The sequence below is a fragment of the Chelonia mydas genome, chromosome 3 (assembly GCF_015237465.2).
Source record: "Chelonia mydas isolate rCheMyd1 chromosome 3, rCheMyd1.pri.v2, whole genome shotgun sequence".
NCBI lineage: Eukaryota > Metazoa > Chordata > Testudines > Cheloniidae > Chelonia > Chelonia mydas.
Window position 1 is genome coordinate 1,931,881 of NC_057851.1, and position 22,509 is coordinate 1,954,389.

General features: G+C 56.2%; 1 protein-coding gene and 1 long non-coding RNA gene across 7 annotated transcripts in view; one reads left to right on the forward strand and one right to left on the reverse strand.

The window, feature by feature from the left end:
* Positions 1 to 22,509, reverse strand: part of DNMT3A (DNA methyltransferase 3 alpha) — a 266,976-nt gene that overhangs the window by 182,041 nt on the left and 62,426 nt on the right. The window lies entirely within an intron of this gene.
* On the forward strand, positions 813 to 20,864 carry LOC122464880. The gene is made up of 3 exons (XR_006289280.1): positions 813 to 967; positions 12,198 to 12,207; positions 20,854 to 20,864. It is a non-coding gene; the product is annotated as an uncharacterized LOC122464880 (long non-coding RNA).

The following is a 22,509-nucleotide window of genomic DNA, read 5'->3' on the forward strand; positions in this document are numbered from 1 at the left end:
GTGGAAGCCGTGTGAGCTGTGTGTCCTGCAGAGAGGCTGCTCACAGAAAGGAGACTTCCCCAGAGTCCTGACTGGCTTCGTAGGGAGCAGTTTCAGAGCATCGCCCAGGGACTCCGTGACAACTGGTGGCAGAGGTGGGATGTACTGCACCCCGTGGATGGCGCTTCCTGCAGTAAATGACGGGGGAGCAGTAAAACGAAGGGGGATTGACGAGGACCAGGCGTGCTGAAGGCTCAGAGAGGAGTGGTTTCGGGGGGCGGTTAACCCCTGGGAGTGTGTGACCAGCGAGAAGGACTGTGCAGTAATGGGGTCCCCCTGCAGACTGCGGCGAGCAGTCTCATGGGCGGAGGAGCCTGCGGCTTGGCCCTGGGAGAGAGAAGGACTTTGGCAGTAACAGGGTTCCCCTGGGGATTGCAGTGGGCGGTCCCAGGGGCAGAGGAGTCTGCAGCTCGACCCTGGCAAAGAGGTGGTGACCTCGAGAAGGGCTGGCACACTAGGGGTTCTCCCTGGAAACCGTGGGGAGCTGAGAGCACACAGGCTTGTGAGTCCACCACAACTTGGGAAGAGCGGAGTGATGGCCTGTCACCGTCTCCTTAAGAAGGACATTGTAACCCTGTGCAGAAAGAGAGGGTTGAGAATTGGAAAGTTCACCAAAGCACAGTTAATCGTGCAGCTGGAGGAGGATGACCGCTCTAAGGAACAGATTCCTGACCCAAATGGGGCTATAGCAGGATCTGGGAGCAGCTGGAGTGGTAGCCAGGCATCCCCAAGACTCCTGTCCCCGACCAGATGAGGGTCTTCACGATCGGGTGCCCCATCAGGGGATCGGAGACGGACGGGATTGGAGCTGAGTCTGACAGAGCAAGAGGACTGTGAGAGACAACGAGAGTCCAAGAAAGAGCTGCAGAAGCAGCAGCAGCATGAACTGGCGGTGGTGGAGTGGAGAGGCATAGGGGACGCCCCAGGGGTGAGTGCGGATAGACCCCAGGGGGCCAGTTCCACAGGGAACCTCGAGACTAAATTGCTGCCCCTGGTTAAGGGCGGGGGGGGGGGGGAAGAATGTGGATGCCCACCTCACTGCTTTGAGCAGGCTGGAGATTTGAACAAGGGGGACCCTGCGAAAAAGCCTCGGGGTGTAGCTCCCTTGCTGGGCCCCAAGGCCATAGACTCCGTCAGCCAGATGGGTGGGGAGGTGGACAAGCTCCTACTCCTGACCCCAACCTATACGTCTGTGTGGAGTCTCCTGGGGTCAGACCCCTCGGACCTCCAGTGGGAGCGGAAGGTGATGGTCAATGGGGAGACATTCCTGGGGTGGTGAGATCCTGGGACAGAGAGAACTGGTGTCAGGCCCTGGGTGGTGCAGCCTTCCCAGATGCTGAGGGGATGGGTGAAGGTCCCAGGGATGAAGCCCCTCACCCTGCCTATGGCACAGATCCCTGTGCAGACTCAGGAGGGGTGGGGCTGGCTGGTTGTTGGGGTTCTCCAGGATATCAGCTGCGAGACTCTGTTGGGGAGTGACTGTGTCTCTTTGGGACAGGATCCAGGCCCTGCTCCTGTAACGGCCAAGGGTTTGAATTTGAATCCAGGGAACCAATTGGCGGAGAGGGAAATGGTCAGTGAAAATGCAGATGACCTGGCTGGCAGCGGGCAAGAGCTCCTAGGCTTAGGCTACCTGCCTCCCTGTAACCAGACCCCTGGGGCTGGGTGGGACAGAGAGATGCTCCCCGCCCCCTTGCACACCAGAGAGGGGGCTCACGCTGGCTTTCATGCAGTGAGGAAAGCAGGGAGCTCGCTGCCTACCCCCACTGGGACAGCAAGGGCAGCGCTGAGCACAGTGGGAGCTGAGACCCCAGTTGAGTGGGGGGAGACACAGGCAGGGCAGGGCATCTGCTGGGAGTGGCAAGGTGCTCGGTAAGGAAAGTTTGGATGAGCCTAGGCAGCCTTGTGAGCTGATGGCTGTGTCCAGTCAGCAGGGTGGGAAGGCGAGGAGAGTGGAAGATGAGTGTCCCTGGACCTTACCTGTTAGCTGGGTGGAGAATTGTGACAGTGAAGGAAACGTGCCTGTGTCTGTCAGGGGTATTGACTTGCCTATGGAGGGAGCGACCCCGGTCTCCAAGCAGTTGTCTGTGACCAGCCCTGTGTGCTGGGACAAGGGGAATGAGATCCCAAGCTGGGTGTCTGGGAAAGGAGAAAGTGTGTCCGGCTCTTCTTTGTCTGTGGAGCAGACAGAAGGGGTCTTTCAGCCTGTGATGGTTGAGGGTAGTCCCGTTGTCTCAGAGCTGGTTCTGGATTCAGCTAAAGCCCAGGAAGGGAAGGGTCCTCAGTTTGTGTCTGCTCGGGAGAATGGCCCTGTAACTAGGTCGCATCCAGTTCGTGTCTATGTAAAATCCCAGAGCCCAGACCATTCTGGTGCTTGTATTTTGCCTGTTGCTAGTGTGTTGTTGGGAAAGGGTGTTGCAACTCTGTCTAATCAGGGTGAGATCCTAGCCAGGGCACAAGGAGAGCAGAAAGGTGTTGTGATTGTGTTACCTACTGAGGGTGTGGAAACCTGTAGCAAGAAGGAAAAGATTCCTGAACTTGTGTGTGGCGAAGGGAAGAAGAATGCTTCCAACCTTTTATCTAGGGAGTCTGTGAGTTTGCCTGAAAGGGGATTGTGTAGGAATCCGCTTGATGGGCCAGAGGTGATTCTGGATGTAAGTGAGACCCAGAAAGAGTCTGTTGTTGCTCAGGAAAGTGTTCCCCTAGAGCAAGCCCTAGGTGAAGCGGGTAAGGGCAGAATTTCTGTGAGGAGTGAATTGTTGCATAGAAAAGCCCCTAGGGAAAGGAATCCTCATGGAGTCTTTGCAAGCAGCTTACTGCAACTGAAGGGTGTGAAAGTGATTTAATCAAGAAAGGTTTCAGAGTAGCAGCCGTGTTAGTCTGTATTCGCAAAAAGAAAAGGAGTACTAGTGGCACCTTAGAGACTAACCAATTTATTTGAGCATAAGCTTTCCGATGAAGTGAGCTGTAGCTCACGAAAGCTTATGCTCAAATAAATTGGTTAGTCTCTAAGGTGCCACTAGTACTCCTTTTCTTTTTAATCAAGAAAGTTTCAGTTCCTAACAGCCAGAAATTTTCTGTTGTGAATGGATCCACTGACTTTCCTGTTGAAAGATCCAGTGTGGATAGCTTTGAGAAGGTCTCAGATGGAGTGGAAGCTGTTAAGAAAGTTAAACAGTCCTATAACCAAGTGGCTGTGTTTGGCCAGCTTGTTCGGGAGACAAGGTTGCTGAGAAAGGGATGTCTCCATGCTGGTTCTGTAAGTGAACATGGCCCAGATCAAGATGGGGGCTCTTAACCAAGAGAGCCCGAATTGCAGCCCTCCAGACTGGAGCGTTGGGAGAAGACCCGATCCCAGTTTGACCCCCGGGGGTTTTGTGGTGGCAAAAGGGCATGGGCCGCATAAACCTTCCCACACGCAGCATGCGAGTGCTATCGACCACCCCCGACCTAAGGGAGGGCGTGAAACTGGAAGGGCGTAAAACTGGAAGGGCTTGGTGTAACTCCCACTGCGGAAGAGGAGAGATGCTGGGGCATTCATGGCAACATTGGTGGCTTCAAACTTCCCCAGGTCACCGGCTAAAGTGACCCCGCTCAGTTCGGTCTCGAAGGGGGCGGGAGATGTGACGAAGCGGAACTGTTCTTAATGTTTCCTCTGAATAGTGTGGGGGTGCCTCAGTTTCCCCTAGGCAGTTCTTAAGTCTCTAGGGGGTGGGATAAGGCTGTATGATTGTTGCAGAGCCCTAGAGGGCAGGTGTGTGCAGGGGTCTGGACACAGAGAATGGCCGACACCCTGTTTCCTGGCCACTGATGGCCTGGGCCCTTCCCCCCTGCAAGGTGAGAGCTAAAGGGTTGGAGAACAAAGGAATCAGGTGACCTCCTGGCCCCGGGAAAAGGACAAAGCCCAGAGGAGGGGGGGAGGGGGAGAGTTGAGGTTGGGGCTGGCTGGGGACATGGAGTGAAGTGCAGACTTGGTTATCTGGCTCACTGGCCCCCAAAATGGACCCAGCTGAGGGGTCCTGTTCTCTGCACCTACAAGCTCTGTGTTAGACCATGTTCCTCTTGTCTAATAAACCTTCTGTTTTACTGGTTGGCTGAGAGTCACGTCTGACTGTGGAGTTGAGGGGCAGGATCCTCTGGCTTCCCCAGGACCCGGCCTGGGCGGACTCGCTGGGGGAAGCGCACGGAGGGGCAGAGGAGGCTGAATGCTCCGAGGTCAGACCCAGGAAGGGGGAAGCCGTGTGAGCTGTGTGTCCTGCAGACAGTCTGCTCACAGAAAGGAGACTTCCCCAGAGTCCTGACTGGCTTTGTAGGGAGCTGTGCCCCAGAAAGCCCAGGTACAGTACCCACCCTGCTGGCATGCCAATCCCACGCTCCCGCTCCTGTGTTCAGAATTCAGCAGGCTGTGCCTTTAAGTGCCCCCCCCCCCCCCATGACATGGGGATCCAGCCAAGCCAAGCAGATGTAGTTGTTCTGCTTTGTGCCTTTACAGTGCAGAGACAGAACCCTGGCCTCACTCCAGCTCTTCCCTTTGGCAGCCCCTTCCCAGCCGTGCTGCAGACCTTCTGATGGGCACAGCCAGCTCTTCCCAGGCCCCATCCAGTTTCAGGAAACAGCCGTCATTCCACGTAAGCAGTGCTGCTCCAGCCTGTAACACCAGCCTCCAGCATGCACTGGCTGGGAGCCAATTCTGCCTCTCTCCCCTGGCACCAGAGGCAGGGATCACGTTACAGCTGGACAGAGCGTGGAGGGACGGTACCTCTGGGGTCTCCAGCAGGCCGCATGGAGCCCGCAGACAGTGCCCGGATGTGGCACACACCATTCCCGACCCCCTGTCACAAACGAGCGCTGGTGGGGAGGAGCTGCGCGTCGGCATCGCAGGGTGCAGAGAGGCCTTGCTGTCAGACCACTGTGAAGGCAGGACACAAAGCAACCTGCTAGAACATTAACCCTCCAGCAGGACAGACGAGCTTTCAGCTGGAACGCTAATTCCCTGGTATTACGCCCACAGCAGGGCTATCCTGCAGGGATGCTGCTGCCCAGGGCCTGCACTATAGGGACAGAATGGCACTACAGCAGAGTCAGTACGGCAGGCATTCCTACACTGCTGACAGCTTGAAACAATAGCTCTGGGAGGCATGAACGACATCATTCATCATAATGGGCCGTTAACTCTGGAACCTAAAGATGGCTGCATAAATGTCAGCGCTGTAATGACTTTGCTGTTGGTTGCTTCAGCACAACCATCCAGCTACTGTGAAGATCCTACAATCCCAAACTGCCCTCCAGGTGCCAGAAGTCCCAGCTCTCAAAGCACAGCATCTGTGGCATGCTGAGTGCAGAAAGCACGGGGGCCACATCAGAGAAATGAATTTAATCTCAGAACTAGTCCCCAGGGGTTGCCACGTGGACTGCGCGAGTCAGTCATGAGACTGAACTCAATAGCTGCCATGTATCCCATGCCGCTACAGCATCGCAGGATCAGAGACCTTGCAACATGATTCAGATCCAGGGTGGCACAGAGCACACGGGGCCTCCACCATGGGGTGTGTTGCAGCTCCCTCTGAAGTACCTGGTGCTGGCCACTGAACCGGGGGTGGGGGGAACACCACGATGACAATGGTCTGATCCAGCCTGGCAGGCCTTTGCATTGTTCTCACCTAAGGAACCCAACACAGACATTAATTTAGCCTCCTACCCACTCCTGGGTGGGTGGGTAGACAGCATCACCTCACTTACGACCCAGCCAGGGAGAGAGCTGAGAACGCAACTCAGGAGACCTGGCCCCCAGCCCCCATTGCTAGGCCCCTCCCCTCGCCATGAGCCAGGACTAGAGCCCAGGAATCCTGGCTCCCAGCCCCCTGCTCCCACCACAGACAAGCAGTGCCCAGAGCATGGAGGGGTGGGTCAGGCAGCCCACACGGAGCCCATGGAGCCGAGGAGCACCCTGTGGGGCTCTCTGCGCTGACCCCTTGGGAAGATGCACTGCCTGGATCAGTGGTCCTGGAGGAGCCATGGGTAGCCCGCCCCAGGTGGAGGAAAAGCAGCCAGGACTCAGTAAAGGAATCAAAGTCTCGGAGGGGGAGCTGACACCCCCTTCCCGAGGTACAAACACGGGGGGGGGACCCACCGGAGAAGCCCTCCTAGACAGGAGCCCCTCCCACCCTACGAGCTGCCACACCAGGCCCAGAGCCTGCAGCAGGGCCCAGCACAGCTCCCCAGCATGCACCGTGCCATCACCTGGCTTACACAGGCTGGGCTGCACTGCATGATGGGAGCTGTAGTCCCCATGGGCCACACGGACAAGCTCCAGGTGCCGCGTGCGGCTGGGAGGCACTCGGCTCAGCCGCCAGCGCAGCCCTCTCCAGCCAGGGCGATGCCAGTTCTGCTGCCAGCAGAGATGTGGGAGACCCAGCCATGGGCGGCAGGTGAACTGCAGGCTTGGGGAGCTTAGCCCCCGGCCAGCCCGCCCCTTCTGCTGGGCTCCCCCCACCAGCCCCGGGCCTGCCTGAGCGCCCAGCCTCCCCCCCAGCCCCGGAGCAGCCGGCGGACGGGCAGGAAGCTGAGCGTGGCCCCCAGCGCAGCGGGTGGGCAGGCAGAATGCCCCCCAGCCCCGGAGCAGCCGGCGGACGGGCAGGAAGCTGAGCGTGGCCCCCAGCGCAGCGGGCGGACAGGCAGGAAGCTGAGCGTGGCCCCCAGCGCAGCGGGCGGGCAGGCAGAATGCCCCCCAGCCCCGGAGCAGCTGGCGGGCGGGCAGGAAGCTGAGCGTGGCCCCCAGCGCAGTGGGCGGGGAGGCAGAATGCCCCCCAGCCCCAGAGCAGCCGGCGGACGGGCAGGAAGCTGAGCGTGGCCCCCAGCGCAGTGGATGGGCAGGCAGAATGCCCCCCAGCCCCGGAGCAGCCGGCGGGCGGGCAGGAAGCTGAGCGTGGCCCCCAGCGCAGCGGGCGGGCAGGCAGAATGCCCCCCAGCCCCGGAGCAGCCGGCGGTCGGGCAGGAAGCTGAGCGTGGCCCCCAGCGCAGTGGATGGGCAGGCAGAATGCCCCCCAGCCCCGGAGCAGCCGGCGGGCGGGCAGGAAGCTGAGCGTGGCCCCCAGCGCAGCGGGCGGACAGGCAGGAAGCTGAGCGTGGCCCCCAGCGCAGTGGATGGGCAGGCAGAATGCCCCCCAGCCCCGGAGCAGCCGGCGGACGGGCAGGAAGCTGAGCGTGGCCCCCAGCGCAGTGGGCGGGCAGGCAGAATGCCCCCCAGCAGCCGGCGGGCGGGCAGGAAGCTGAGCGTGGCCCCCAGCCCCGGAGCACCAGGTGGGCAGGCAGCGTGAGCACTGGCTCCAACCACCCAGAGTCCCTGGCTGCAGCCTGGCCCCAGCAGGGGCACTGGAACCCTCCCAAAAGTGAGGGGTGCCGGGGGCCCCACCTGAGGTAGAGGCAAAAGCAGCCCCCTGCCCGTGTCCCAGGAGCCCACCTGGGAAGGAAGAGCCGCAGCGGAGCATGGTGGGAAGCAGGAGGGGCCAGGGGGTGGAGCGTGGGCAGGGCCACGCAGGCAGTTTGGGGAGGCTTAGCCTTCCCCTGCCTTTGATACCCGTCACCCATGGTCCCAGTTACCTGCTCCTCAAGCCCCACGCTGATCCCCGATCCCTGCCGCCTCCCAGATGTTCCTGAGGGGCAGGGTTTGAACCTGCTGGGGTGCAGGCACATGCTTGTTCCCATCATCAAACCCATGCTACACTCTGACCTTCATTAGTGGGCAATCAATGGTGCTGAAAGATGTGGGCATAGTGCCAGCACGGAACGGCTAGGCCAACATCTCCCTGCCCCCCAGCAGTGCCCATGAGCCTCACTCCTGCCCTGCAGCACACCCTGCGATGCCACCCACACCCCTCCAAACAGCTCTATTAATGCCCCTCAATTCTGACCACCAGAGATGGCTATTCCAGCCCTGGGCTCCCCAAACTCTCTGCCAGTGTCCCTCAATACCAACCCCCAACTCCCCAAACCCTCTGCCAGTGTCCCTCGATCCCACACCCCAGCTATTCCAGCCCTGGACTCCCCAAACTCTCTGCCAGTGTCCCTCAATACCAACCCCCAACTCCCCAAACCCTCTGCCAGTGTCCCTCAATACCAACCCCCAACTCCCCAAACCCTCTGCCAGTGTCCCTCGATCCCACACCCCAGCTATTCCAGCCCTGGACTCCCCAAACTCTCTGCCAGTGTCCCTCAATACCAACCCCCAACTCCCCAAACTCTCTGCCAGTGTCCCTCGATCCCACACCCCAGCTATTCCAGCCCTGGGCTCCCCAAACTCTCTGCCAGTGTCCCTCAATACCAACCCCCAACTCCCCAAACTCTCTGCCAGTGTCCCTCAATACCAACCCCCAACTCCCCAAACCCTCTGCCAGTGTCCCTCGATCCCAAACCCCAGCTATTCCAGCCCTGGACTCCCCAAAACCACTGCAATTGTCCCTCAATCCCAACCCCCAGCCTTTCCACCCCCATAATCCAATCCTTCAATCCTGCCCCACAGCCCTCCGCCTCAAACTCTGTGTCCTTCAATCCAAACCACAGCCCTCCCGCTACCCCAGCCAAGGGATCTGCTCCCCAAACTCTGCCAAAGCCCCTCAATCCCAACATGCAGTACCCCAGCTTTTCCAGGCCTGGGCTGTGCACACACAGAGCTAGGCAATGTCCCTCACTCCCAATCTCCCCTCCCCCTCCCCAGCCTGTACTTTTCAGACACAAGCAGAGTGGTCAGTCCTGTAAGGAATCAAGTGGAATTATGCCAGGCACATGTCTTCCTTGTGGCTGGGCACCGACCCTCCCGCCCTCCTGTAGGGCAATGATTATCAACCTGGGGGTCTGCAGACTATGTCTAAGATTTCCAAAGGGGTCCACACCTCCATTTGAAATTTTTTATAGGTCCACAAATGAAAAAAAGGTTGAAGCCACTGCTGGAGGAGCCAGAGTGCTGGAGATTCCTGGTTGCTGGATACCCATGTGCAGCCAGAACCTCCCCATACCCTTTGTCTGGTTGGCCCAGCCCCTATAGACAGAATGAGGTCCTCTTAGCCCAGGAGCATCCATCCCCACTGTGTTGGGGGTCACTGTGCAAAACAGGCATTTCCTAGCCCGGTCACGCACACATCTCAGTCCTGGGCCAGACCAGGAATCCAGCCCACCCCTCTCTCCTCCAAGGGCCACCCAGTCCATTGGTGTTTCCCTTCCCCTGGCACAGCTCCTGGGGGCCTGACAAGAACAGTCACTCCAAGGGGAGTTTGTTAGGATCAAGCTAGTCTGGAGCCTGCCTGGCCCACAGGGTAGAAGCCAGAGAGGCCTCAAGGCCAGCAAGGGGCACCCGGCAGGACCTCCCTGTCCTGGGGGCGTCCCTAGCCCAGAAGACACCGAGACCCAGAGTAATTCCTTTTACAGCCTGGCAGGAAGTGCGGCTGAGACAGAGCTGCCCTCCGCTGCTCACTTCTGAGACTGCAGGGCAGGAGCCTGAACTGAGCTCAGCTCATTAGCAGGGCAAGGGAAAGGTTCCCCTTCCTCCTCTACCCAACAGCTGCCCCAGGGGACCGTCTCAACAGCTCTCACCTCCCAAGCATACCGCCCGGTTAATCCCAAACTGGCCGCGCTGTTCCACCTGTCCCAATACAATATCCACCTCACACACCAGAACCAGCTAGATCCCTGCACGGGCTGTCACGCTCACACATACGTTCCCCCAGGCCATGTGCAAAGCTCAGACCGACTCCCACCAAAAACTGCCATAACCAAGGGGGGCCACTGACAGAAAGCCCTGTCCAGCCCTGAGGGGGGACAGCCCGCAGCCACATGTTAAAGGGAAGACAGAGACAGAGGCCTTGTCTCCTCCAGCGGAGAAATTCCCTCCAGTTATGAGCAAAAAGAAAAGGAGGACTTGTGGCACCTTAGAGACTAACCAATTTATTTGAGCATGAGCTTTCGTGAGCTACAGCTCACCTCATCGGATGTAGTGGCACCAAATCTTGTATAAAGGGGGTCAAATAAGGTGTCTAAGACGAGGTTATGGTTGGCTGGTTAGGATTATGCCATCTGTTTGCATGTATCATTTTTGTATTTAAAGATATACGTACTGGCTCTATAGTCTCTGTATTCCAAATTTATGCTCTGCTTCTGGGGGACACCCCAGACAAGTTGGTATCAGCTCTGCCTAGCATGCTGGATGGCCCATTAAGGACCATCAGCGACACAACTGACCCATTGAGAGAAGGCAGACACGCCTGGGGACTCAGCCAGGTAGGCAGGAACCTGCCTATGGACCGAACTCTGAGGTGTTTCCAGGCCATGGGATGGGCAGCTTGTCCTTCGGACGAAGGAAGAAAGACCACATGGCAAGAGACTGTAAAAAGCTGCTGCAGCTCCTCCATCTGGTCTTCAATCCTGCTTCTGACCTCTGCAGGCACTTCGCTACAAACTGAAGCTTTGAACAAAGGACTGATGACCCATCCCAGCTGCAGATGTTCTCCAGAGACTTGATTTGAACCTGCCGTTTATTCCATCACTGCTACAAGCCTGAGCCAAGAACTTTGCCATTGCTGTGTGTCAGTGATTCCATTTAACCAATTCTAGCTCTCGTCTCTATCTTTTCCCTTTTATGAATAAACCTTTAGATTTTAGATTCTAATGTATTGGCAACAGTGTGGTTTGTGGGTAAGATCTGACTTGTATATTGACCTGGGTCTGGGGCTTGGTCCTTTGGGATTGAGGGAACCTTTTTTCTTTTATTGGGGTATTGGTTTTCATAACCATCTGTCCCCATAACGAGTGGCGCTGCTGGTGATACTGGGAAACTGGAGTGTCTGAGGGAATTGCTTGTGTGACTTGTGGTTAGCCAGTGGGGTGAGACCGAAGTCCTCTCTCTCTGGCTGGTTGGGTTTGCCTTGGGGTGCACAGAAACCCCAGCCTTGGGCTGTAACTGCCCTGCTTGAAGCAATTTGTCGTGAATTGGCACTCTCAGTTGGGTCCCGCCAGAACCAGCATCATTGCTTATGCTCAAATAAATTGGTTAGTCTCTAAGGTGCCACAAGTCCTCCTTTTCTTTTTGCGGATACAGACTAACACAGCTGCTACTCTGAAACCTCCAGTTATCAGGGATCATAAAGGAAGAGGAAACCTGGCCTGGGCCACAGGGCAAGGAGAGAGATGCTACAGACACCATCAGAGTAGCCTGCCACTGACTCATGGATGGACGCTACTGTGTGCAGCCCTACTCGGGGCAGACTGCACCCCCTTGTGTTCAGCACGTCACGAGCAGAGCCAGGAGGGGTATCTGAGCGGGGTAGCATTCAGGGCAGACAGACAGGGCCACGCTAGCAAAACGACACGCCCCCAGCCTAGGCAGGCAGACAGAGAATGATATGACAGACATAAAACAGAAGTTACATTTAATAAGCAGCAAACTCCTGAATGCTCACTCCAGCCCTCCAGCCACGGGGGATGCTGGGCTCTCTTACTCATCTAAGGCTTATCCCGCCGATATTTTGAAACAAGCCCCACATCTCTAACTTGATTCAGATTCTCTCACATGACATGAGCATGTCACATAATGCTGGCTGGGAAAAGTGCCCTACACCCTGCCGCAGGAACCCCAGAGGCGAGCCAGAGCCGGGCTGAGCTCACCTATGGACTGAGACACTTACAGCGCTCATCACCTTGTGCTCTGCTACACATTCAGGTGCTCTCCACACCCCAACGGGCCAAGAACCACAGAGTAACACGGTCAAACCACAGCCATGGTGTGATGCCTGTCCAGGGCAAACCATAACCCCAGCCAGCTGAGAGGGACCTGAGGGCTTGGTCGCTTTGACACTTCAGCTCGGTATGCCAACAAGATTCCATTGAATCATTAGTGAAGCATGTGTGCATGTGTGCGTGTGTGTGTGTGTGTGTGTGTCACTTCCTGGCCCAGCAGATCCCTGCCTGTTTATTTGCTTCTCCTCCAGTGAAAGGCATTTGGCGGCTTCTCCATTTGGACTCGGCTGCCCTCAGTTATTCTTAGAAATCAGTGACCTCGGAACGCTCCCTGGGAGTCAAAAATAAACAGAAACCCAGAGCCCTGTGCACAGGCCTGCAAGGCCTCCCTTTGTTGCAGGCTTGGGTTTCATGCTGCAGAGCCGCGGGCTTAGAGCACAGCTTGTGCCTTCTCTTTGGGCGAGGAGGAACTTTCCCGCCCTGCCCCTGACTGGTGCTTTGCCCCACCAGGCACTAGAGGCAGGGGCAGATGGACGGGGCACAGGGAGGCGCTTGTGCATGGATACAGGATGGAGCGTAAGTGGTGAAGATGCGCCGAGAGCAGCATGTGAGCTGCAGATCAAGCACCTGTCCAGAGAGACCTGACTTGTCATGCACAGGCTCTCCCCTGCTCACTGACTCCTGTGTGCACATGGATGGCCCTGGGATTAGAGGGGAGGGTCCCTGGAGCACAATCACACCTTGCAGGACAGCTCTGCCAGCCTTGGAATGAGGCTTCCCCAGCTGGGACCCCAGATCCAAACACACTTCCCTAGCAACGGTAGTTCAGCAAACATCCCCCACTCCCGAGTGCCAGGTGAGCCACAACCAGCCAATGTTTCATCAGCGCCACCAGCCACACACCTGGCCCTCCCCAGCTCTGCACTCCCTGCCTACGCTCATCTCTTACAACACGGCCCCCCAGCCTCAGCCGCCCATCTCTGTGCTGGCCCCTACACAAGGGACACCCTCCCTGAGCCATTCTCCTGAGCGAGGGCGAAAGGACACAAGCCATGCAATGACTGGGGTCAATGGGAAGAGATCTAAATCAGTATTTCTCCCTGGAAACAGAGGGAAACAAGTCCCAGCAGAGCCTGCTCAGGTGGGTGGGAATGGGTCACAGAAGGGCAATAGTTCATCAGGTCTCAGCCCCCAGAGGTGCTCCTGAGCCCACCAAGAGTCAGACCCTTTCAAGCCCTCGATTCAATAGAGGATGGCCTCTTGCCATGAAGTTCCTGGGGTCACAGCCGATGCCTGGGAGTGACCCTGACACTGTCAACCTAGGCAGCAGTGACCATGCGATGGCTGAGTTCAGGATCCTCACAAAAGGAAGAAAGGAGAGTAGCAAAATACAGATCCTGGACTTCAGAAAAGCAGACTCTGACTCCCTTAGGGAAGTGATGGGCAGGATCCCCGGGGAGGCTAATATGAGGGTCTGACAAAGTGGGACTGTTCTTCATGTTTCCTCTGAATACCGTAGGTGTGCCTCAGTTTCCCCTATGCATTCCTTAAGTCTCTAGGTGGTGGGATAAGGGGGTGTAATTGTTGCAGAGCAAAGGGCCAGTGTACATAAATGGCTGACACTCTGTCTCCTGGCAACTGATGGCCTGGGCCCTTTCCCACTGCAAGATGAGAGCTAAAGGTGTTGGAGAACAAAGGAATCAGGTGACCTCCTGGCCCGGGGAAAGGGACAAAGCCCAGAGGAGGAGGGGCTGGAGAGAGTTTCAGTTTGGGGCTGGCTGGGGACATGGACTGAAGTGCAGACATGGTTGTCTGGCTCACTGCCCCCAAAATGGACCCAGTTGAGGGGTCCTGTTCTCTGCACCTACAAGCTCTGTTTTAGACCATGTTCCTGTCATCTAATAAACCTCTATTTTACTGGGTGGCTGAGAATCACATCTGACTGCGGAGTTGGTGGGCAGGACCCTCTGGCTTCCCCAGGACCCCGCCTGGGCGGACTGGCTGTGGGAAGCGCACGGAGGGGCAGAGGATGCTGAATGCTCCGAGGTCAGACCCAGGAAGGTAGAAGCTGTGTGAGCTGTGTGTCTTGAAGACAGGCTGCTCACAGAAAGGAGACCTCACCAGAGTCCTGACTGGCTTCATAGGGAGCAGTTCCAGAGCATCGCCCGGGGACTCCGTGACAGAGGGGAAAGGAGTCCAGGAGAGCTGGCTGTATTTTCAAGAAGCCTTATTGAGGGTGCAGGAACAAACAATCCCAATGTGCAGAAATAATAGCAAATATGGCAGGCGACCAGCTTGGCTTAACAGTAAAATCTTTGGTGATCTTAAACTCAAAAAGGAAGCTTACAAGAAGTGGAAACTTGGACAGATGACTAGGGAGGAGTATAAAAATATTGCTCGAGCATGCAGGGGTGTAATCAGGAAGGCCAAGGCACAACTGGAATTGCAGCTAGCAAGGGATGTGAAGGGTAACAAGAAGGGTTTCTACAGGTATGTTAGCAACAAAAAGAAGGTCAAGTGAAGTGTGGGGGGCATTACTGAATGGGGGAGGCAACCTAGTGACAGATGATGTGGAAAAAGCTGAAGTACTCAATGCTTTTTTTGCCTCGGTCTTCACAGACAAGGGCAGCTCCCAGACTGCTGCACTGGGCAACACAGCATGGGGAGGAGGTGATCAGCCCTCAGTGGTGAAAGAACAGGTTCAGGACTATTGAGAAAAGCTGGACATGCACAAGTCCATGGGCCCAGATCTAATGCATCCGAGGGTGCTGAGGGAGTTGGCTGATGTGACTGCAGAGCCATTGGCCATTATCTTTGAAAACTCGTGGCAATCAGGGGAGGTCCCGGACGATTGGAAAAAGGCGAATATAGTGCCCATATTTTAAAAAAGGAAGAAAGAGAACCCAGGGAACTATAGACTGGTTAGCCTCAGTCCCCAGCAAAATCATGGAGCAGATCCTCAAGGAAACCATTTTGAAGCACTCAGAGGAGAGGAAGGTGATCAGGAACAGTCAACATGCATTCACCATGGACAAGTCATGCCTGACCAACCTGATTGCCTTCTATGATGAGATAACTGGCTCTGTGGATATGGGGAAAGCTGTGGATGAGATATATCTTGATTATGGCAAAGCTTTTGATACGGTCTCCCACAGTATTCTTGCACGCAACTTAAAGAAGTATGGATTGGATAAATGGACTATACAGTGGATAGAAAGCTGACTAGATTGTCGGGCTCACCGGGCAGTGATCAACGGCTCGATGTCTAGTTGGCAGCCGGTATCAAGCAGAGTGCTCCAGAGTTTGGTCCTGGGGCCGGTTTTGTTCAACATCTTTATTAATAAAAAGAAAAGGAGTACTTGTGGCACCTTAGAGACTAACCAATTTATTTGAGCATAAGCTTTCGTAAGCTTCATCGATGAAGTGAGCTGTAGCTCATGAAAGCTTATGCTCAAATAAATTGGTTAGTCTCTAAGGTGCCACAAGTACTCCTTTTCTTTTTGCGAATACAGACTAACACGGCTGCTACTCTGAAACCTATCTTTATTAATGATCTGGATGATGGGATGAATTGCACCCTCAGCAAGTTCGCAGATGACACTAAGCTGGTGGAGAGGTAGATATGCTGGAGGGTAGAGATAGGGTCCAGAGTGACCTAGACAAATTGGAGGATTGGGCCAAAAGAAATCTGATGAGATTCAACAAGGACAAGTGCAGAGTCCTGCACTTAGGACAGAAGAATCCCATGTACCGTTACAGGCTGGAGACCAACTGGCTAAGCAGCAGTTCTGCAGAAAAGGACCTGGGGATTACAGTGGACGAGAAGCTGGATATGAGTCAGCAGTGTGCCCTTGTTGCCAAGAAGGCCAACGGCATATTGAGCTGTATTAGTAGGAGCACTGCCAGCAGATCGAGGAAAGTGATTATTCCCTCTATTCGGCACTGGTGAGGCCACATCTGGAGTATTACGTCCAGTTTTGGTCCCCCCACCACAGAAAGGATGTGGACAAATTGGAGTCCAGCAGAAGGCAACGAAAATGATTAGGGGGCTGGAGCCCGTGACTTACAAGGAGAGGCTGAGGGAACTGGGCTTATTTAGTCTGCAGAAGAGAAGAGTGAGGGGAGATTTGATAGCAGCCTTCAACTACCTGAAGGGGAGTTCCAAAGAGGATGGAGCTCAGCTGTTCTCAGTAGTGGCAGATGACCAAGAAAGGAGCAATGGTCTCAAGTTGCAGTGGGGGAGGTCTAGGTTGGCTATTAGGAAAAACTATTTCACTAGGAGGGTGGTGAAGCACTTGAATGCGTTACCTAGGGAGGTGGTGGAATCTCCTTCCTTTGAGGTTTTTAAGGTTGACAAAGCCCTGACTGGGATGATTTAGTGGGGGATTGGTCCTGCTTTGAGCAGGATATTGGACTAGAGACCTCCTGAGGTCCCTTTCAACCCTGATCTTCTATAATTCTATGATCCAGGGGAAGGGATCTGCAAGGTGACAAGTCCCTCCTGTGCTAGGATCCAGCCAATCCACAAGCCAGGAACTATCTAGTGGTTGTCAGGGCAGGTGTATAATCCTCATTGGAGGAACAGCAGCTCTGACTGCTCAGCGTCACTCCAGGATTGGAACTCTCCCCTTCCCAGCAGGCAACAGACTCCCCAAGCCTTAGCCTGCTCCAGCCCTGCGGCTGCCCCGTTCCTCGTCCTGCTCCAGCCTTGCTCTCACTCTGGCCTTGCTCCAACCCCACCCTGGACTCTTGAGTCTGCTCCAGCCCCATCACGGTCTCCAACAGGATCCAGGGAGCCCATCACCCTGACATGAGGCCTTTGGGAGTGGGACAGGAAGGACTCACCCCTCAGTATCACACCCCCAGCGCAGAAAGCTGTGGGAGCTTTAAACTCACAGCTTCAGGACAAGACACGTGTAGGCCCCCCCAAAGCTCGAGAGCCCAGCCCACTCCCCTCAGGGGTGTGTCACTCTCCCCAAACACAGACTCCAGTGTCTGCTTTGCCCTGCTGAGCCCTGTCCCAGCACCCTCCCTGTCCTCCCAGCTGCCTTGTGAGGGCATCAGCCACTGCCGGAGGACAGAAGCTGAGAGCAGCCCCTTAAGCGCCCTTGGCAATGGCTTAGCATAGGAGTCCAAAGGGTGGCTTGTATGTCTCAGCCTTGCCCCCTGCGTGAGGGAGTCTCATCCGCTGGCTTCACAAGCAACCGCTCGCTGGTTCTCTCTGCAGCCACCGACGCCTCTGCAGAGAGCAAACCAGTCTTCAGACACATCAACCAGCTACGGCAGAGCCAGGGGGAACCTGGCAGAAGCCTTCATTCTCGGGGTGGAGGCAGGTCCGGATCCCTGACAGGTGAAAAAAAAACCTCTTCTCACTGGTGACCAGAGCTCAGGTGACCTGGAGTCGCTGAGAGGCCTTCGGGAGGCGAAGGGAAAGATGAGCATATGGAAGGGATGCAATGGATGGCCCTGGAGCAGCTGTTGGCCCTGCCACCTGCCTATCTAAGATGGGGGTTGTGACGAAGTGGGACTGTTTAACTTTCTTAATAGCTTTCACTTCATCTGAGACCTTCTCAAAGCTATCCACACTGGGTCTTTCAACAGGAAAGTCAGTTGGTCCATTCACAACAGAAAATTTCTGGCTGTTAGGAACTGAAACTTTCTTGATTAAATCACTTTCACACCCTTCAGTGGCAGTAAACTGCTTGCAAAGACTCCATGAGGATTCCTTTCCCTAGGGGCTTTTCTATGCAACAATTCACCCTTCACAGAAATTCTGCTCTTACCCTCTTCACCTAGGGCTTGCTCTAGGGGAACACTTTCCTGAGCAACAACAGACTCTTTCCGGGTCTCACTTACATCCAGAATTACCTCTGGCCCATCCGGCAGATTCCTACACAATCCCCTTTCAGGCAAACTCACAGACTCCCTAGATAAAAGGTTGGAAGCATTCTCCTTCCCTTCGCCACACACAAGTTCAGGAATCTTTTCCTTCTTGCTACAGGTTTCCACTCCCTCAGTAGGTAACACAATCAAATCACCTTTATGCTCTCCTTGTGCCCTGGCTAGGATCTCACCCTGATCAGACAGAGTTGCTGCACCCTTTCCCAACAACACACTAGCAACAGGCAAAATACAAGCACCAGAATTGTCTGGGCTCTGGGATTTTACATAGACACGAACTGGATGCGACCTAGTTACAGGGCCATTCTCCCGAGCAGACACAAACTTAGGACCCTTCCCTTCCTGGGCTTTAGCTGAATCCAGAACCAACTCTGAGACAACTGCACGACCCTCAACCATCACAGGCTGAAAGACCCCTTCTGTCTGCTCCACAGACAAAGAAGAGCCGGACACACTTTCTCCTTTCCCAGACACCCAGCTTGGGATCTCATCCCCCTTGTCCCAGCACACAAGGCTGGTCACAGACAACTGCCTGGAGACCGGGGTAGCTCCCTCCACAGGCAAGTCAATACCCCTGACAGACACAGGCACGTTTCCTTCACAGTCGCAATTCTCCACCCAGCTAACAGGTAAGGTCCAGGGACATTCATCTTCCACTCTCTTCGCCTTCCCACCCTACTGATTAGACACAGCCATCAGCTCACAAGGCTGCCTAGGCTCATCCAAACTTTCCTTACCAAGCACCTTGCCACTCCCCACAGATGCCCTGCCCTGCCTGTGTCTCCCCCCACTCAGCTGGGGTCTCAGCTCCCACTGTGCTCAGCGCTGCCCTTGCTGTCCCAGTGAGGGTAGGCAGCGAGCTCGTTGCTTTCCTCACTGCATCAGAGCCAGCCTGGGCCCCTTCTCCACCGATTGGTTCCCTGGATTCAAATTCAAACCCTTGGCCGTTACAGGAGCAGGGCCTGGATCCTGTCCCAAAGAGACACAGTCACCCCACAACAGGGTCTCGCAGCTGGAGCACCCCAACGGCCAGCCAGCCTGACCCCTCCTGGGTCTGCAGAGGGATCTGGGCCATAGGCAGGGTGAGGGGCTTCGCCCCTGGGACCCTCACCCAGCTCACACAGTCCCTCAGCATCTGAGGCTGCACCACCCAGGGCCTGACAACAGTTCTCTCTGTCCCAGGATCTCACCACCCCAGGAATGTCTCCCCATTGACCATCACCTTCCGCTCCCACTGAGGGTCCAAGGGGCCTGGCCCCAGGAGACTCCACACAGACGTATAGGTTGGGGTCAGGAGTAGGAGCTTGTCCACCTCCCCACCCATCTGGCTGACGGAGTCTATGGCCTTGTGTGACGCAGCAGGGAGGGGGGAGTGTTGACCTGGGAATGTGGCAGGGGAGGTTCAATGGGAGACCTGAGAGCCTGTAACCTGAGCCTGGAGGGGGAGGGGGAGGTAACACCTCTGCCGGGAATGTGGACAGAGGCTGCAGGAGGGAGCCTGCTGGGGGCGGGGAGGGGGGTTAGTTTCAGTTTGGGGGGGGTGGAGGAACGCATGGAACCCCAGGGCTAGGGTCTAAGCTCCCTGCTCCCCCAGAAGGACTTGACTGAGGGGTCCTGGTTGTACCCACAAGCTCTGTTTCAGACTGTGTTCCTGTTGTCCAATAAACCTTCTGTTTTACTGGCTGGCTGAGAGTCTCAGTGAATCCCAGGGAGAGGGGTGCAGGGCCCAGACTCCCCCACACTCCGTGACACCTTGGGACCCAGCAAGGGAGCTAGACACCGGGGCTTTTCCACAGGGTCCCCCTTGTTCAAATCGCCAGCATGCCCAAAGGCAGTGAGGTGGGCATCCACATCCCCCCCATCCTTAACAAGGGGCAGCAATTTAGTCTCGAGGTTCCCTGTGGAACTGGCGCCCCGGGGTCTATCCCCGCTCATCCCTGGGAGGTCCCCTAGGCCTCTACGCTCCACCACCGCCAGTTCATGCTGTTGCTGCTTCTGCAGCTCTTTCTTGGACTCTCGCTGTCTCTCACAGTCCTCTTGCTCTCTCGGACTCGGCTCCAATCCCGTCTGTCTCCGATCCCCGGATGGGGAACCCCATCGTGAAGACCCTCGTCTGGTCGGGGACAGGAGTTTTGGCAATGCCTGGCTACCACTCCAGCTGCTCCCAGATCCTGCTATCGCCCCATTTGGGGTCAGGAATCTGTTCCTTAGAGCGGTCATCCTCCTCCAGCTGCACGATTAACTGTGCTTTGGTGAACTTTCCAATGCTCAACCCTTTCTTTCTGCACAGGGTTACAATGTCCTTCTTAAGGAGACAGTGACAGGCCATCACTCCGCTCTTCCCAAGTTGTTGTGGACTCACAGGCCTGTGTGCTCTCAGCTCCCCACGGTTTCCAGGGAGAACCCCTAGTGTGCCAGCCCTTCTCGAGGTCACCCCCTCTTTGCCAGGGTCAAGCTGCAGACTCCTCCGCCCCGGGACCACTCGCTGCAATCCCCAGGGGAACCCTGTTACTGCCAAAGTCCTTCTCTCTCCCAGGGCCAAGCCGCAGGCTCCTCCGCCCCGAGACTGCTCATCGCAGTCCCCGGGGGCCCCCATTACTGCACAGTCCTTCTCGCTGGTCACACACTCCCAGGGGTTAACCGCCCCCCGAAACCGCTCCTCTCTGAGCCTTCAGCACGCCTGGTCCTCGTCAATCCCCCTTCGTTTTACTGCTCCCCCGTCACTTACTGCAGGAAGTGCCATCCATGGGGTGCAGTACATCCCACCGCTACCACCAGTTGCTACGGAGTCCCTGGGCAATGCTCTGGACCTGCTCCCCATGAAGCCAGTCAGGACTCTGGTGAGGTCTCCTTTCTGTGAGCAGCCTGTCTTCAAGACACACAGCTCACACAGCTTCCACTTTCCTGGGTCTGACCTCGGAGCATTCAGCATCCTCTGCCCCTCCGTGCGCTTCCCCCAGCGAGTCCGCTCAGGCGGGGCTCCTGGGGAAGCCAGAGGGTCCTGCACCCCAACTTCGCAGTCAGACGTGGCTCTCAGCCAGCCAGTAAAACAGAAGATTTATTAGACGACAGGAACATGGTCTAAACCAGAGCTTGTAAGTGCAGAGAAAAGGACCCCTCAGCTAGGTCCATTTTGGGGGTAGTGAGCCAGACAACCCCGTCTGCACTTCACTCCACGTCCCCAGCCAGCCCCAAACTGAAACTCCCTCCAGCCCCTCCTCCTCTGGGCTTTGTCCCTTTCCCAGGCCAGGAGGGCACCTGATTCCTTTGTTCTCCAACCCTTTAGCTCTCACCTTGCAGGGGGGAAGGGCCCAGGAAAGTTGCCAGGAAACAGGGTGTCGGCCATTCTCTGTGTCCAGACTCCTGCACACACCTGCCCTCTAGGGCTCTGCAGTGATCATACACCCTTATCCCACCACCTAGATACTTAAGAACTGCATAGGGGAAACTGAGGCACCCCCACACTATTCAGAGGAAACATTAAGAACAGTCCCACTTTGTCACAGGGGTCGAGTGGTATTAGGAAAGGCCAAGGCCAGGCAGTACCTCTCCTGGCCACATAGCAGGTGGCCTGCTGGGTAGGGCACTGATGTGGGAAACCTGGGTTCAATTCATGTGCTTCCTGTTGATCTTGGGCCAGTCCCTTAGACTCTCTGGGCCTCGGTTCCCATATCTGAGAAAGGGAATAACAGCCCAACCCTAGAGCCCAGGGAGGGTGAGAGAGTAGGGGCACTCAGCTGCTGCACTGATTGCAGCTAGAGAGAGGCAGGCAGGGCTCAGAGCCATGTTCAGATCGCTCTGGTCTCCAGGGGATGAAATACTGCGAGAGTGGCTCTCAGTGCGGTACTGCACCACCTGAGAACTCAGGAGAGGCGCTCGCTTTATGTCACTATCATAAACAGCTCCCTGAGAGACTGAAAAAGCCATGGGAGATGCACAGCACTGCAACCCCTGCAGCCCACCTCTGCACGCCCACCCTCAAGCATGTGCCCCAGACCCCTGTCACAAGCAGATCCACCGTGCTCCTACCTGGGTCCCAGGGGACACATGGAGTGGGGGCCTTACCAGGGCTCTTCCAACTCTAGCAATTCGAAGCCCATGACTCCCCCTTCGAAGGGGGAAGAGAAGTGGCAGCCCAGGGCATTGGAGCTGCAGACTCCCTCAGAGCCGGTCTGAGTGACATGCTGCATGCTGGGGCAGGATTGCACCATCCCAGAGATCACTCACCTGCCCCAGGAAAGCCTGATAAAATAAGAGGTCCTATTACAGCCACAAAAGGAGAGTGAGCAGCAATTCCTCCCGACCCCTAGGAGAGGTGTGCCACCCACATCTCCACACTCTTCCCCTTAGCTTGCATTCCCACGAGGAGGGAGGGGGATGAGAGGGTCACTCATCCCCCTGGTGTTAGCAGGCAGCACCCATAGGACAGCGCAGTCCTCTCACAGCGCACACAAGCTGAGCCAGACTCCTTCCCTTCTCCCACTTCCTCCTTTGGTTTCTCCCTTCACGTGCCACTTCCCTCACTCGCACTCCCTAACACACCTACCTCCTCAATGGAAGAACTGAGACCTTACCACCCCTCCCAGCACAGCTTCCTGTCTGGAGAGAGCCTGACACCACTAGGATGAGGCACAGCGCCCGAGAAATCCCAGCACCCCCCTGTGCCCCAATACCAACAAGCCTACAGAGTTCTGCCCACAGTGTGGTTTAACCTCACTGCCTGGCCAGCATGGTTCAGGGCTTCAGCTAGTCACTCGCAGGGGTCAGAAAGGGATCTTTCCCTGCCAGTGTAATCTGCGGGTTTTTTTCCCCTCCTTCCTCTGAAGTATCAGAGATGGCCATGGC